At 36.2% G+C, this 13,791-nt stretch overlaps 1 protein-coding gene across 1 annotated transcript in view; it reads right to left on the reverse strand.

Moving 5' to 3' along the window:
• Positions 1 to 3,421: 3,421 nt before the first annotated feature.
• Positions 3,422 to 13,791, reverse strand: part of LOC139984147 (probable enoyl-CoA hydratase, mitochondrial) — a 33,272-nt gene continuing 22,902 nt past the window's right edge. Inside the window, exon 8 of the mRNA XM_071997898.1 lies at positions 3,422 to 8,170. The gene's annotated coding sequence lies outside the window, so the exon portion shown is untranslated. The remainder of the gene's footprint in view (positions 8,171 to 13,791) is intronic.

The raw sequence follows: 13,791 nt of genomic DNA on the forward strand, positions 1-13,791 counted from the left end.
TTAAATGAAATTTTAAACTTTCCTGTCCCATAGGAATCCTTGTCGTAGCTAGAAGGTTCTTTGTAAAAGTTAACTCTAGCTAAAAAACAAATGAGCGCCAAAAACACAGACGAGTTGCCAGAGAGGTCTCATATGATATCGAAACGGCTGTTTTATAACATAATGACGTCATAGGCAAAGTCTCACAGCTCCTCCTTAACAGTTCCACTACGTCATCCGTGACGTACATTGCTGACTTATTGATGTCACTTTTTTTGTAACCATCGATATGTTTATGTCTACAATGAGTGAAATCCTACAAGTTTTCTGCTAAATATATGAAATATGAGAGTTTACTTTAAATAACTGATATACTGACAAACTATCCTCAATTTGTTTTAGTAATAATGTTGTTGTTGTTAATAATGAATACAATCGAATAGCAACATTAATATACTTTTGACCGCTTCATGTGCCTTCCTATAATGAACATTTTCCCACGTAAATCAAGACTAGAATTGAATGTACAGTAGAAAAATATATACGAAATTGAAATGAACAAAGCTTGTTGTTTGGCTCATTCAATTACTAAGATATAAATTTAAAAGTATATATATTGATTTTTTTTTTCACAAAGTAAAGCATACTAAGACTTTCTAATGTAAATGCATTGATAGGTTGCAAGCAATTCGCCAGCTCTTTCGTTTATTATTTCGTTCGTTCATTCATTCAATCATTTATTCTCTTATTTATTTCACCATTCATCCATTCCATCATTCATTCAAACATTCATCCATTCTATCTCATTCGTTCAATCATTCACTCACATCATTCATTGACCTGCTCATTCTCTCATCCATTGATTAATTGAATAATTCATTCATTCATTCATTTGTCGATCCAATCACCCATCATTTCATTTATTTAGATGTTCGGTTTACTTATTCGTTCATTAATTAGTTCATTCATTCATTAATTCAAGCCTTTGCTCTTTTGTCCTTACTTTGGATTGTTCGTTTATTCTCTCATTTCTCTATTCCGTCATTATGTGATTTATTCATCATTTTATTCATGCATTCATTCATCCATCCATCCATCCATTCATTCATTCATTTATTCATCATTTTATTCATCCATCCATCCATCCATGCATCCATCCATTCATTCATTCATTTATTATTTATTTATTTATTCATGCATTCCTTCCTTCATTCATTATTTGATTGATTGATTGATTGATTCAACCATTAGTTCATTGACATGCGTTACGTAAGAGACATAAAATATTACAAATAATAAAAACACAGTTTCATTCATGCATGCAAAGAATGTATAGGAAACTAGAATCGGATATGGGCTTGAAAAAGATCTCTCCCCAAGAAAAAACATCTCTCAAAAGGAAAATTACGATCAGCATCATCAGCGTTCTCTTCTGATGAATGGCTCAATTATATCTATCCATGATATCAAAATCATATCCCGCCTAGCTTGTGTAATTTCCCAAGGTTACATAAATGTTTTCAATTTAAGCGAAAGCAAACGTATTTGTTGATGTAGCGGTTGTGACATCAAGGACCGTTTCTCCTTGGAATTATCCAAATAACTTTAAAAATACTAGTATTTTAATATCTCAGGAATTGAACAAATTATAAAACTGAGTATTGTAACAACAAGAATGTCTCTTTCTGAAGTTCTTGTTTATAATTCATTTATAATACGGTAATATTCCAAACATATAGGAGCTATCTAAAAGTTTCAGGTAATTTTACCAAATTCCCCGAATATTGATAAAAAAGTTGTAGTATGGTTGATCAAACTATTAACGACATCCATAAGATCTGGGTCCAAAGTTTAGTTGTGGTTGCTGCATAGGCTATCAAGTTTATTGCTATAAAAATCAGGTTTCTCCCAACACATGCAGTATGTTTCGTGCTACATGGGCGGTCCTTTTTCTACGGAGGTAGTACATTAAATAATTCAGAAATGAAGTTCTCTTCGTTCTTTAAAGATGAAATTTCTAGGCTGTTAAGTTTGTTTTCACATGTTTCGATGGTATTGCTATCGCGGCGAGTTTGTATCGTTTCATAAAGTTTCAGGGCTACAAGGGGGGAGGGGGAGGGGGGGGACGTGCCTACGAACGATACATATTTTTATATTATCAGGAGAGAATTTTCTGTTGAGGCAGTACTTTGGGGAACTTTTGATGTGAGATTTAACCTGCAGATTGTTAAATGCAAAGCGAAGTTATTCCTTCTTTACCCCCAAGTTTAATACCAGCTTCTCTTTCTGACAAGGAGGACAACCCCTTTAAATAGCAGCTGCCGTTTTTAATTCAATTCTTCTAAGACAAACAGGGATACGAATAAAATAGGAAAATTTATCATGAACAAGCAAATTGATATCCATCTCAATTAAAACATTTCCCCAGAGTTCTAGTTCCGTACAAAAAACTACAAAACCATTTTCTTAAACCATATTTCATTATCTATGGTGATAATCTTCATGACAGCCTTCAGTACGACCTTGGTCTATAAGCTCTTATAGATCTATATATATATATATATTTACACATATATCTACATATATATATATATATGTGTGTGTGTGTGTATATACATATATAGATATATATCTCTCTATATATATATATCTATATATATATATATATATATCTATATATATATACATATATATATATATATATATATATATATATATATATACATATATATATATATATTCATACGTTCTTTGTTGATAACCTTCGTCTATAAGCTGTTATATATTATCTAGAGGAAATACTAACATTATCTTACATACTTAATGCTCGTCCAATGTAGATGATTACAATTATGGGACGCCATTTGAGGTAGATAACGTAGGCCGGCATATTGAAAACGACCTTCAGGTTTGACTTTGATCGAGTACAGAATTTACGGAATGTACGTTTCAGTCGTTTACACGATTGCTTATTTTGCTCTGTTACTTTGTTGGCTTATTATGTATTACATCCAACAAAGCTGCTAATAAAGTCCACGAACGTTAAATTTTAACTTCAAAATTGCAAAAAAATTAGAACAAGAGCCCAACGGCCACTTTGGTTCATTGCTTATAGGGATTATTAAAGAGTTGTAGGTCATCAGCCAATATTATTTAGCCCACATGTACCAGCTATTGAACAACAACTGTATTCCAAGTTTGGATACAATCTGAGTTAGGGTCAGGAGTTATTGTAAGCTTTGGGCCCTTCCCTAAAAATTGGGCACAATAAAATTTTAAAAATCACTCACCAAAGTCCAATTGAATTTTTTATCACGTTAAAATTCTCTATTATCAATATTTCATATTGTCCCTTGTCATGAAATGAATAGTGACATCCATGAAGTTGAATACCTGAATTTTATAGTTTATGATAACAACACATGCAAAAAAAATTATTCTGGGAACTGAAAGAAAATATTTGATTTTTATTTTCAATTTTATTGGTTAATATATTCAGTATATATTATTTCAGTAAATACAATTTATTGCTTACAAATCATATCCCTTAACACCACCCCCCGCCCACTCCCCTCTCTATAAAGGTATGTACAACCATAAATGACCATTTGTACCATTTCATAACACTATTTTAAAGTTATTAAACAGGCTTGGTTAACATTATCATGCAGAAAACCAAAGACAGTCAACAAATTGCAGCCAAATAAATTTTCAAAAATATTTCCAAAAAAGGAAAAGACGGAAACTATTCGAAGAATCAGATTAAAGCAGAAAATAGAAATGCAACCGATCAGTCGGGGTAAACCTTCGCTACCTTCCTTCTCTACTGGGATGTTTTTTGAATGACATGAAATAACTCGCTCAATTCCCAAATTGTAAAACAATAGGAAACAGTTTTCAACATCTCTGATTACCAAATTTATATTCTAAAAATCAGAATTTAATCATTTATTTTCTTTGAGAGGATGACTAAGAAAGAAAAGAAGGAGATGTGAAAAAATTTTCATCTCAGAAGAATTCTAGGCTTCTCTCTGACTGATATGTGAAGTCTTGGAAGATGGAAGGAATGGAGGAAGAACGAGAGGCAGGAATTGGTGATAATGTATACGTGATGCAGAGTTGAAAGCATAATCAGTGAAAAACTACACTTTGAGCTGGAAAAACAAAGATGATATTTCAGTTAGATCTAAACACACAGACACATTGAAATCCCAAAATAGACATCAATATTTATGGCAGGGGCAAAAATCTATCCCAAACTCCACCCCCCTACTCCCTCCTCCTCATCTGAAACTGTTTCGGCATTCAAAGTTTGCCACAATTTATAAATTTTGAGAAGAGGTACAGCAGCTTCTAGTTAACATGATTAATGCGATTATAATTACGGGAACTAATTGCACCTTTCTACAAGTATAAGAAAATAATTCACACTGTTCTATATTGTAATTTAATAAAGTAATCAACAGTTTTAAAGACACACAGCTAAAACTGTACCTTGGACAATGATTCCCTAAATCCTGAGATAGGGTTTCGGGTGAAGGGGGGGGGGGGAAGGGGGAGAGAGGGGTATGTGACGTTCTCCGACAGCCCATCATTTTTCAAATGTCTGCATTTTGTTATTCCAAGACAAGAGTCACCCCCATCCCTGCCTTTCCCTTTCCCTTCCCCTCCCCCACCCCCTCCCCCACACCAAACTATTGGTTACCACACCATTATCAACTCTGTTGAATAGATCCTCTACGCTGTTCTCAACCAACAAAATCCAAGTGCCCCAAATGCCAAGTATCCCTTTAATTGCAATTTATTAGACTTTACGTTCATGCGTTTATAAATTCTGCATGCACTGGGTTCAACTAACAAGCAAGTCTTCCTTTAGGCCATATACTGTATGTTACCAGCTCAGCATAATATCTCTCGACAAACAGAAAGATACTAAAATCCTCTATAAACCCAAGAAATTTTCTTCCATCATAGACACAATTTTTCTCTTTCAGAGCCACTCACAAGTAACAATCTGCTCACGGCTACAAAAAACTAAAGTAATATTAGTCGGTAGATTTTTAAGGCTGAAAACTGGACTAAAAGGTAGTGGATTTAATTCAAGTCTCAAAAACAGATCCCCCCCCCCAAATTTGGGAAACAAATTTGTTGATGTCGTTCTCAATATATTTCACGGCACAAGATTTACGTTCACAAAATCTACAGGCTTTATGTGAAGTTGTTTATATTTAACAAGAAAGTATGGGATTCAGAAACTAGAACTTCATTTCAATGTGAATAGGTTAGGATATTTACCAGAATTAGAGGGACTTAGTCTTTTCTTTTTTTAAAGAACTATATACACTCAATTTCGAGGTCAAGATTGAGGGAAAATTTTCTGATTCACTCTGCAAAAATTTGGTCTTTGAATTGTCTCCTAATAACTTAAAATAATTCAAAATTCAATATCCCCATTTGATTCTCTTCTTTATAAATGACTTTGAATATATATGCTTTTCTTTTCACAAATTTGTACATAACTTCAAATTCCTGGGACTTTAATTTTCCATTTCTAGGATAATTGATGTTCATGAAAGCTATGATAATTTCAGCAAACCTTGTTGCATTATGTTATATGTTATGTTATAACTTATGCATGGCAATGCATGGTTATGGTTATGCAGTGGTTAACGCCGCTGCCTTTCAATCATAAGGTCCCGAGTTCGAGTCACTCCAAGATTAATGTATGTCGTCCAGTTACAGAGTTGTTGGCAATTGACAATTCATAATCATGGACGTTAAATATGAATGTAAGAGACTGACTTCGGTCAGCTTGCGGCTGATAAGCCAATGATGGCTTCTTCGCGAGTTCCTGCTTGTAGGAGGATCTAATATACACACAAAATACATACCTGCATGTTTTGTTTTTTTCCTTATTAACAAAACCGCTATGATTAATTAATTTAAGCTCAATTAAACACCTTTTCTCCATCCAGCATATGTTGACACTTTCACTACACATATGCTTAATATACAACACTATTGGACCCATGAAGTATGAAAAATATTAGTCTTTAATGATTAATAATGATAATAATATGTATCCATACAACAAAAATACACCTTTGTGTAATATTTATATAAATTTACCGACCCTGTTATATCCCTGTTATACCTAGACATACATAGACAACAATTATTTTATGTTAAACATATAATTACTATATCTATCAATCAATGCATTATTTAATATCGATATCAATTTCGAGATTCCGATATATTTCAAGTACCCTCTACAAATGTCATCTTTGTTGAGGGAAGGGTACAATTTCATTTCGATTAGGTCAGTCGTTGCTCATCCGAGCACCTGTAACAATGGCTACTTAGGTTACCTGGGTTTTTCCTTCATTTAATATACCAGCTCAAAGTTTAGTTTATCTGTATCGATATCGGGGTACTGATGTTGGCTGGGGTTTCTTCTCCATTTAATAATATACTGTAGTTTACCTCAAAGCAATGGAGGGGGGGCAGGGCGGGGGGAGGTTATTATCTATCTCACAGGCCACTGGCGTTGGGCTGGGTTTCTCTCTCCTTTCAAAATGTAAGATCATAACTTATCAGTGCCTACAGTTACCGATGCTAACTTGGCAGCTCAGAGGTTTCAAGTCTGATCAATCCTGAATCTGGTATTTAATCATCTATGCAGCTAAACAGCTTTGGTCATGTCAAATAATGCCTTAAATTCTAAATAATTAGGCCTTTTTAATTTATAGCAAATTATGGCGAAAAATTAGATTTTCATGTCTGTATGAAACCAGAGTCTTCTACTTCAAATCCAAACTATCCAAATGAATGATCGAAAAAAATTATTATGGTAAGCCATGATTCTGTCACCACTGAGGAATGAAAAGGGGGGGGGGGAAGGGGAGGGAGGGGATGATACCGCACAGAACGACGACCGGTTAACGTGTTTTGGAGGCTTTGGAAGAGCCAGAACATACACAAACAGCGTCTACCAGCAGCATTTACCACGGCGGCCTAACTCACAGAAGAAGCAGTAAAGTGAAACAAAAATAATTAGCGCCTCAATATGCTAGCTGGAGCAATAATGGTCACCTATGTTGAAATGTTTACACCCTCCTCTGATGCTATCATCCCCCAGAAGTGTTAGTTTATGGAGATCCTTTCCTAAATTCAGCTTCAGGACTGCATTGTCCTGGATTAGCTATATTTCTACGGGTTAATTCGAACAGTGGGAATTTTTCCGACGGCAACGCTTAGGGCTTTAACGTTCAAGAGCGCAACAAATGGATGAGCTTTAGTAGGTGTCGGTCAACTGAGATAAAAGAAGAAGAATAGCCATGTTGGTCATTTTCTGGTAATGTAAAACATACGGCAATTCAGCGTTTCCCCAAATCACAGCATCCATCAGATATTAACTGCTGAAGTGTTCTTAACTTAAAGCAGCATTTTGCGTCCTTTTCTATGATTTTTCTCAACCTCACTGATTCCACTTTGCCATAACGACATACATAACTAGCTAATCTATTTATATTTTACTTCAAATGGTGGCATAAAAGTCGAAAAAATTGCAACTTTCAACTTTGTTCTCCAAGATATTTTCCGTTGGGATCCCATTAAACCTCGCCCATAATATGAATATTTAAACACTACGAACTTCATTGACAGATACGTAATATAACACCACGCTTGATTTGTGTACAGTCTATATGGCAGTTGTACCAGGAAGTTGCATAACAACTCCCTGGTACAACCAACGCGAAGTCTTGAATCTATTTTTAGCAACGGCTCATAACTAAACCAGCATCTCTGATTGGTTGAATTCAAACTAGTGGGTTTGGCGGAATTGTATGCGATTAATTTTAACTGTGAAATTTGTCGAGGACACTCTTCTCATTTATCGACATAAATCGTTAATTACTCGCTAATTAACGCTCTTGGCAGGGTGAAACTTGGATGGTATCTTAGATTGCTGTTTTATGATTGATACATGTAAAAAAATCGATGCACATGTTAAAAAAGTGGAAAAAAGCGACCCAACGCAAAATGCTGCTTTAAGCGTGAAAGCAACGTAGGGTTTTCGGTAAATTTCGTAAGGCAGAAGGTTGAGTTGAAACTGTTTGCTTCCATCGAAAGATTATTTACTTGTTTGACCAATGGCGTGTGTCGGTTGTAAGGGATCTGATAAAATCTGCAGGGACAAAAATAAAGAAAAAAACAGAAATAAATATTACATAATTAACAGGCAGTGTACAGTTGGGGTGCTCAATTATGCGTGAATATTATTTAAAATAAAAATTAAATTATACTGTTAGCAAACTGCTTATCCACTATAGAGCCTGTGTAAGAGAATGTGTAAAAGTAAGTTGGCCTGACGTTTCGATCCTAGCAGGATCTTCTTCAGAGGCTGAATGACAAGTAACAGTAACAGAAGGGACAAAAACACGCACAGCATACAGACAGGTTAATGAGCATGGTGAACACAAAAGAGAAAGATGTAAGAGGATTAGTACACAAGGGATGGAGAGAAGAAAGAAAGATTAATATTATTTAAACGGCTTGGTGAGAGAGTCACAACCTTACAACTCAAAAACGCAGTTTCAATATCTCTCTTATTGCGATCAATTTCTTCTGGGTGTTTTTCTTCTTTTTCTTCCTCTTCGTATTCTTTGCGCTATTCATATTCATATCTTGATCACCTATGACAAAGTGCTCAAAATAAATCAACATTACATAAAAACAAACCACACACACACAAGAAAAATATTTAAAAAATTATATGACTCCATCTCCCGAGTGGTTTGACATTTTCTTCCTGTTGCATGCTTGCCTTCAGCAGTACTTTAATTTAGTTTGTTAAAATGAGCTAGATCAGTAAATAATGGTTTTGTTAAATAAAAATAATGTTACCCCTGTCATGCCCTCGGACATCCGAGGGCCTGCCACGCCGGCCACCTACGGGTGAGGCGCATGACCGACCGTCATCTTCAACCCGAGGCGGTCGGCCGAAAAGGGTAAACACATTTAAACATGCCATAAAATATGCCGTTTCATTTTTTGTTTGTAATTTAGCCCACTCTGAGACAAAATATACCCACAAATTGACAGCGCTGGAACAATCAACCACCGTTAATCAATCACGCCCGAACCCTTAGACGGACGTGGTTGTCAATGAAGCTCTAACAGGAATCAAATTATCTCTTTAGATGCCTGTCACATGACAGAAGCATGGAAATACCCAAGGGGTTAGCAGCACCTGGGAACCCAGGTAGGAGTGAGAGAACAAGAGAGACAAAGGCAGAAGAGGCGGAGAGCTGCTCTTGGCAAAATGTCAACGCTCTAGAGTAGCCATCTCAAAGTTATATTATGAGTAGTAGCATTGATTTGTAAGTTGACTACATCTGGCATGTTTTTATCTTACTTGTTTCATATAAGAAAGCATGCAGACGACTTCATCAAAGTTTTTCTTCATAAAGTATGTTAAAGAGAGGAAGAAATCTTGCCGATACTTTGAAGTAAACATCCACATGAAGAGAATGATAGGTGATATCGCGTCGATGACGGGTGGAAGGGGAATTTGGATCAAAGAAAGTAGGTGACAAATAATAACCGAAACATAGATCGAAATGTTGAATTTTGCCTGTTGACGTAAGGAAAATTCACTGACCAATGACATGTGGTCTGGACTGTATGTGAGTTAATATGTATGTCTGAATGTGAGTGAGTCTATCTGACTGTATGTTAGTGATCTATGTCTGTATGTGAGGGAATCCATCTGTCTGTATGTGAATCTATCTGTCTCTACGTGCGTGAGTCTGTCTGTCTGTACATGACTGAATCTGTCTGTCGGAATGTGAGTGAATCCATCCATCTGTAGGTGAGTCTATCTGTCTCTATGTGAGTGAGTCTATCTGTCTGTACATGACTGAATCTGTCTGTCGGAATGTGATCCTATCTGTCTGTATGTGAGTGAATCCATCCATCTGTATGTGAATCTATCTGTCTGTATGAGAGTGAATCCATATGTCTGTATGTGAGTGTATCTGTCTCTACGTGAGTATTAAAGTCTATCTGTATTTACTTGAGTGAATCTGTCTTTCTGAATGTGAGTCTATCTGTCTGTATGTGAATATATCTGTCTCTATGTGAGTATTAAAGTCTATCTGTCTGTACGTGAGTGAATCTGTCTGTCTGAATGTGCTAAGACGGGTTTTCAGCTAACAGTGTATTGGAATATTTTGCTGTTAATTATAAGTTTTGCATTGTTCGCTTACAGATTTTCCCTTTGATGGTCAAGCGAGCGTGGTCAAAGTCCAAACTCGAGGCAAAATGCAGCTCCATAATAGCTGTCATAGAGCTAGGGTTCAATAAAGGTATCATAAGTGTCAGGTTCCCAATAACGTGGCTATCTTTTCTGTCAAACAGACCCCCCCCCCAAAAAAAAAAACACCTCCCAAATATGCTGGATTATTATATTTCGTGGGATTTCGCTATAACTTCGGAAAAACTTTGGCGGTTGCACTTTGGCATTTCATATTTGGAGAGTTTAGGGAATCGGTCAAGGGAACGTGACTGACAGAAGGATATTTTCCAAAGCTCTTCACCTGGACGACAAGGTAGCTGATAGATTCCGAGTCGACAACAAGAATTTAATCTTTTAAGTTATTCAGTTTTGAAAGTCTAAACTCTCAGAGGGGAAGACTATACCAAGGCCATTTATATTTAAGAAGATTGGAAGTCTTTGAAATCCAACTTTCTCAAAATCAATCGATGCACACGACACTCGTCATAAACATTTCATAAAACCAAATATATTCAAGGGGTACTTTTTTCCAAGACAATAACAAACCCTAACTGGCATCGTAAACACTCAAATGTTCTCCTAAAATGGGGAAAACATTACAACATGACGGAATTAAGTACCACGGTACAATAGCCACTTTAGTCTTAGGAAGATGAAAAAAATCAACAACAAAATAATCAAGCTATAAGGGAAGAAAAAAGGGAAGGGCAGGGAATTACAATCTATTTCAAAAGCAATTGCTATTTTAAAGCATAATTGTGATGATTATAAACATTATTCATTTAGCTCTCATACAACATCATTTTTTGATGGACAAACCTTTAACACTGGTATACTAGTACAGACCAATATTAACAATGTACAACTTTGACATGATACAGAGTACAGATCAATCTACAATATTTTTTCCATCCCTTATTCACAGACTCTGATTGGCTGATTAGGTATCATTTTTTGACAATCTACAAAACAGAGCTATTTGTGTAGGTGGCTCTTCAAACAGTTTAACAGTGTTGACGGAATGCAACATGTCGACTAATGCAACATGTTGACATATGGTATTGACAATAAGCAACATCACGATATATGGAACATGTTGAAATATAGAACTGACAAAATGCAACATGCCCACCTATGCAACATGCTGATGTACGGTATAGACGTCATGCCCACCTATGCAACATGCTGACATATGATATTGACAACAAGCAACATTATGATATATGCAACATGTTGAAATATGGTATTGACAACATGCAACATGCCCACCTATGCAACATGCTGATGTACGGTATAGACGTCATGCCCACCTATGCAACATGCTGACATATGATATTGACAACAAGCAACATTATGATATATGCAACATGTTGAAATATGGTATTGACAACATGCAACATGCCCACCTATGCAACATGCTGATGTACGGTATAGACGTCATGCCCACCTATGCAACATGCTGACATATGATATTGACAACAAGCAACATTATGATATATGCAACATGTTGAAATATGGTATTGACAACATGCAACATGCCTACCTATGCAACGTGCTGATGTACGGTATAGACGTCATGCCCACCTATGCAACATGCTGACATATGATATTGACAACAAGCAACATTATGATATATGCAACATGTTGAAATATGGTATTGACAACATGCAACATGCCCACCTATGCAACATGCTGATGTACGGTATAGACGTCATGCCCACCTATGCAACATGCTGACATATGATATTGACAACAAGCAACATTATGATATATGCAACATGTTGAAATATGGTATTGACAACATGCAACATGCCCATCTATGCAACGTGCTTGTTTTGTCACCTATGCAACATGTCACCTATGCAACATGCTGACATATGATATTGACAACAAGCAACATTATGATATATGCAACATGTTGATATATGTATTGACAACATGCAACATGCCCATCTATGCAACGTGCTTGTTTTGTCAGGAAGTAGACTATACAACTCTGAATTCTGTATGAACACAATCTGCGAGTATTATCTATCATAACCAACATAAGTTCATTTCTAGCCTAGACATAATTATTCCGCTCAACTTTGAATATAACTACAGAAGGGGTTCCCCCCCCCCCCCCGGGCTCTCACCAGATGATGCACAACGTATGTGAAGGGAATTGTTACAAACGAGTTATAGCAAAGATCTTTTCGCAGATTAATTCCGCAGATCTTACGTACTCATCCGAGACATAAGCTGCTCTTCAAACCCACCCGCAGATTCGTGAAGAATCTTCAATAACACAGAGTACGGGGAGAACAGTACTTCAGCAAACCCCATGTTTGCTCTCCTCCTTAGAAAGCGTGGAATGTTTCGGAGAGGCAATACCGTAGAAAAATACCTCTTATTAGCTTCTAAAGCAATAAATGTCCAAACAGACCCCCTCTCAAGTGCCACATTCGGTTGATATATTTCGCCAAAAAAAAATTCTCGAAACATGACAGAAGATGAGAGTCTTCGAGAGATATTTACGGCAAATATCTCTAGATCCACACAAACGAACTTGGAGAAGAAGAAATCGTTTCATTGACAAGAGTCGTAAACATTAGTTAATATATACATGGTACTCCCAGTTCCATCTCGCGGTTGACATTTTCCCACAAAATGGACAGAAGATGTAAACGTTTTTTTTTTAACAATGTTCTAAAACTGTAAGACGTCCTGGTTAGACGTCCTCCAGTCCATTAGAGTGAAATAAGTGTCACCTTTCTACTTCAAACTCAAAGAGGATTTATTTTAACTTTTCTCTCACCGCATCCCTCTAATTTGAAACGACAGACAGATCTATTTATTGAAATGTCACAAATTGAAGCGAGATCTTAACAAAACTTTTATCTATTCACAATAATGGGGGGGGGGGGAGGGGGTAAAAAAAGGTCGCCGCCCCATTTTTCATATTTTCAACACTATTGCAGTTTCTGCTTTTTTGAAAGATATTACTAAATACCGTATTTTTATTTCTAAATCCACTGTATTCATCATCTACAGATCTATGAAATTTTATGATATATTGTAACCCACCCTTCAGATCACCGAGGACTGGGAAACTGTACAGTGAAGGTGGGAGATGATATATTCTATAATTAGAGATGTAACAACCACGGGTTCTGGATATATCTGATCGTATGCAAAATGGCCATGCAATACTCAGAAGGACAAGATTACTACAATTCAATTGGAATTACTATGCAACAAGTATTGACCGGCCTTGTAGAAACAGAGTCCTTACTCATATGTGTACGAATGCAATACAGAATGCAATTGACACAATGAGATTTGTATAAACCAAGGAATGGGCATTGCCTTCCAAGGTCATGTTTAATTGCAATGTTTGCATTCTTATTGTCACTTACAACAATTTTGTTTCCACTCTACCCGCCATCCCTCCCCCCAACCCCCTGGCCACCTCAAAACAACTTGACTTCAATACACAAGCCGTCACCGCTCGTCAAGATTTCTCAATC

Source organism: Apostichopus japonicus, chromosome 17, assembly GCF_037975245.1.
Source record: "Apostichopus japonicus isolate 1M-3 chromosome 17, ASM3797524v1, whole genome shotgun sequence".
NCBI classification, from domain to species: domain Eukaryota; kingdom Metazoa; phylum Echinodermata; class Holothuroidea; order Aspidochirotida; family Stichopodidae; genus Apostichopus; species Apostichopus japonicus.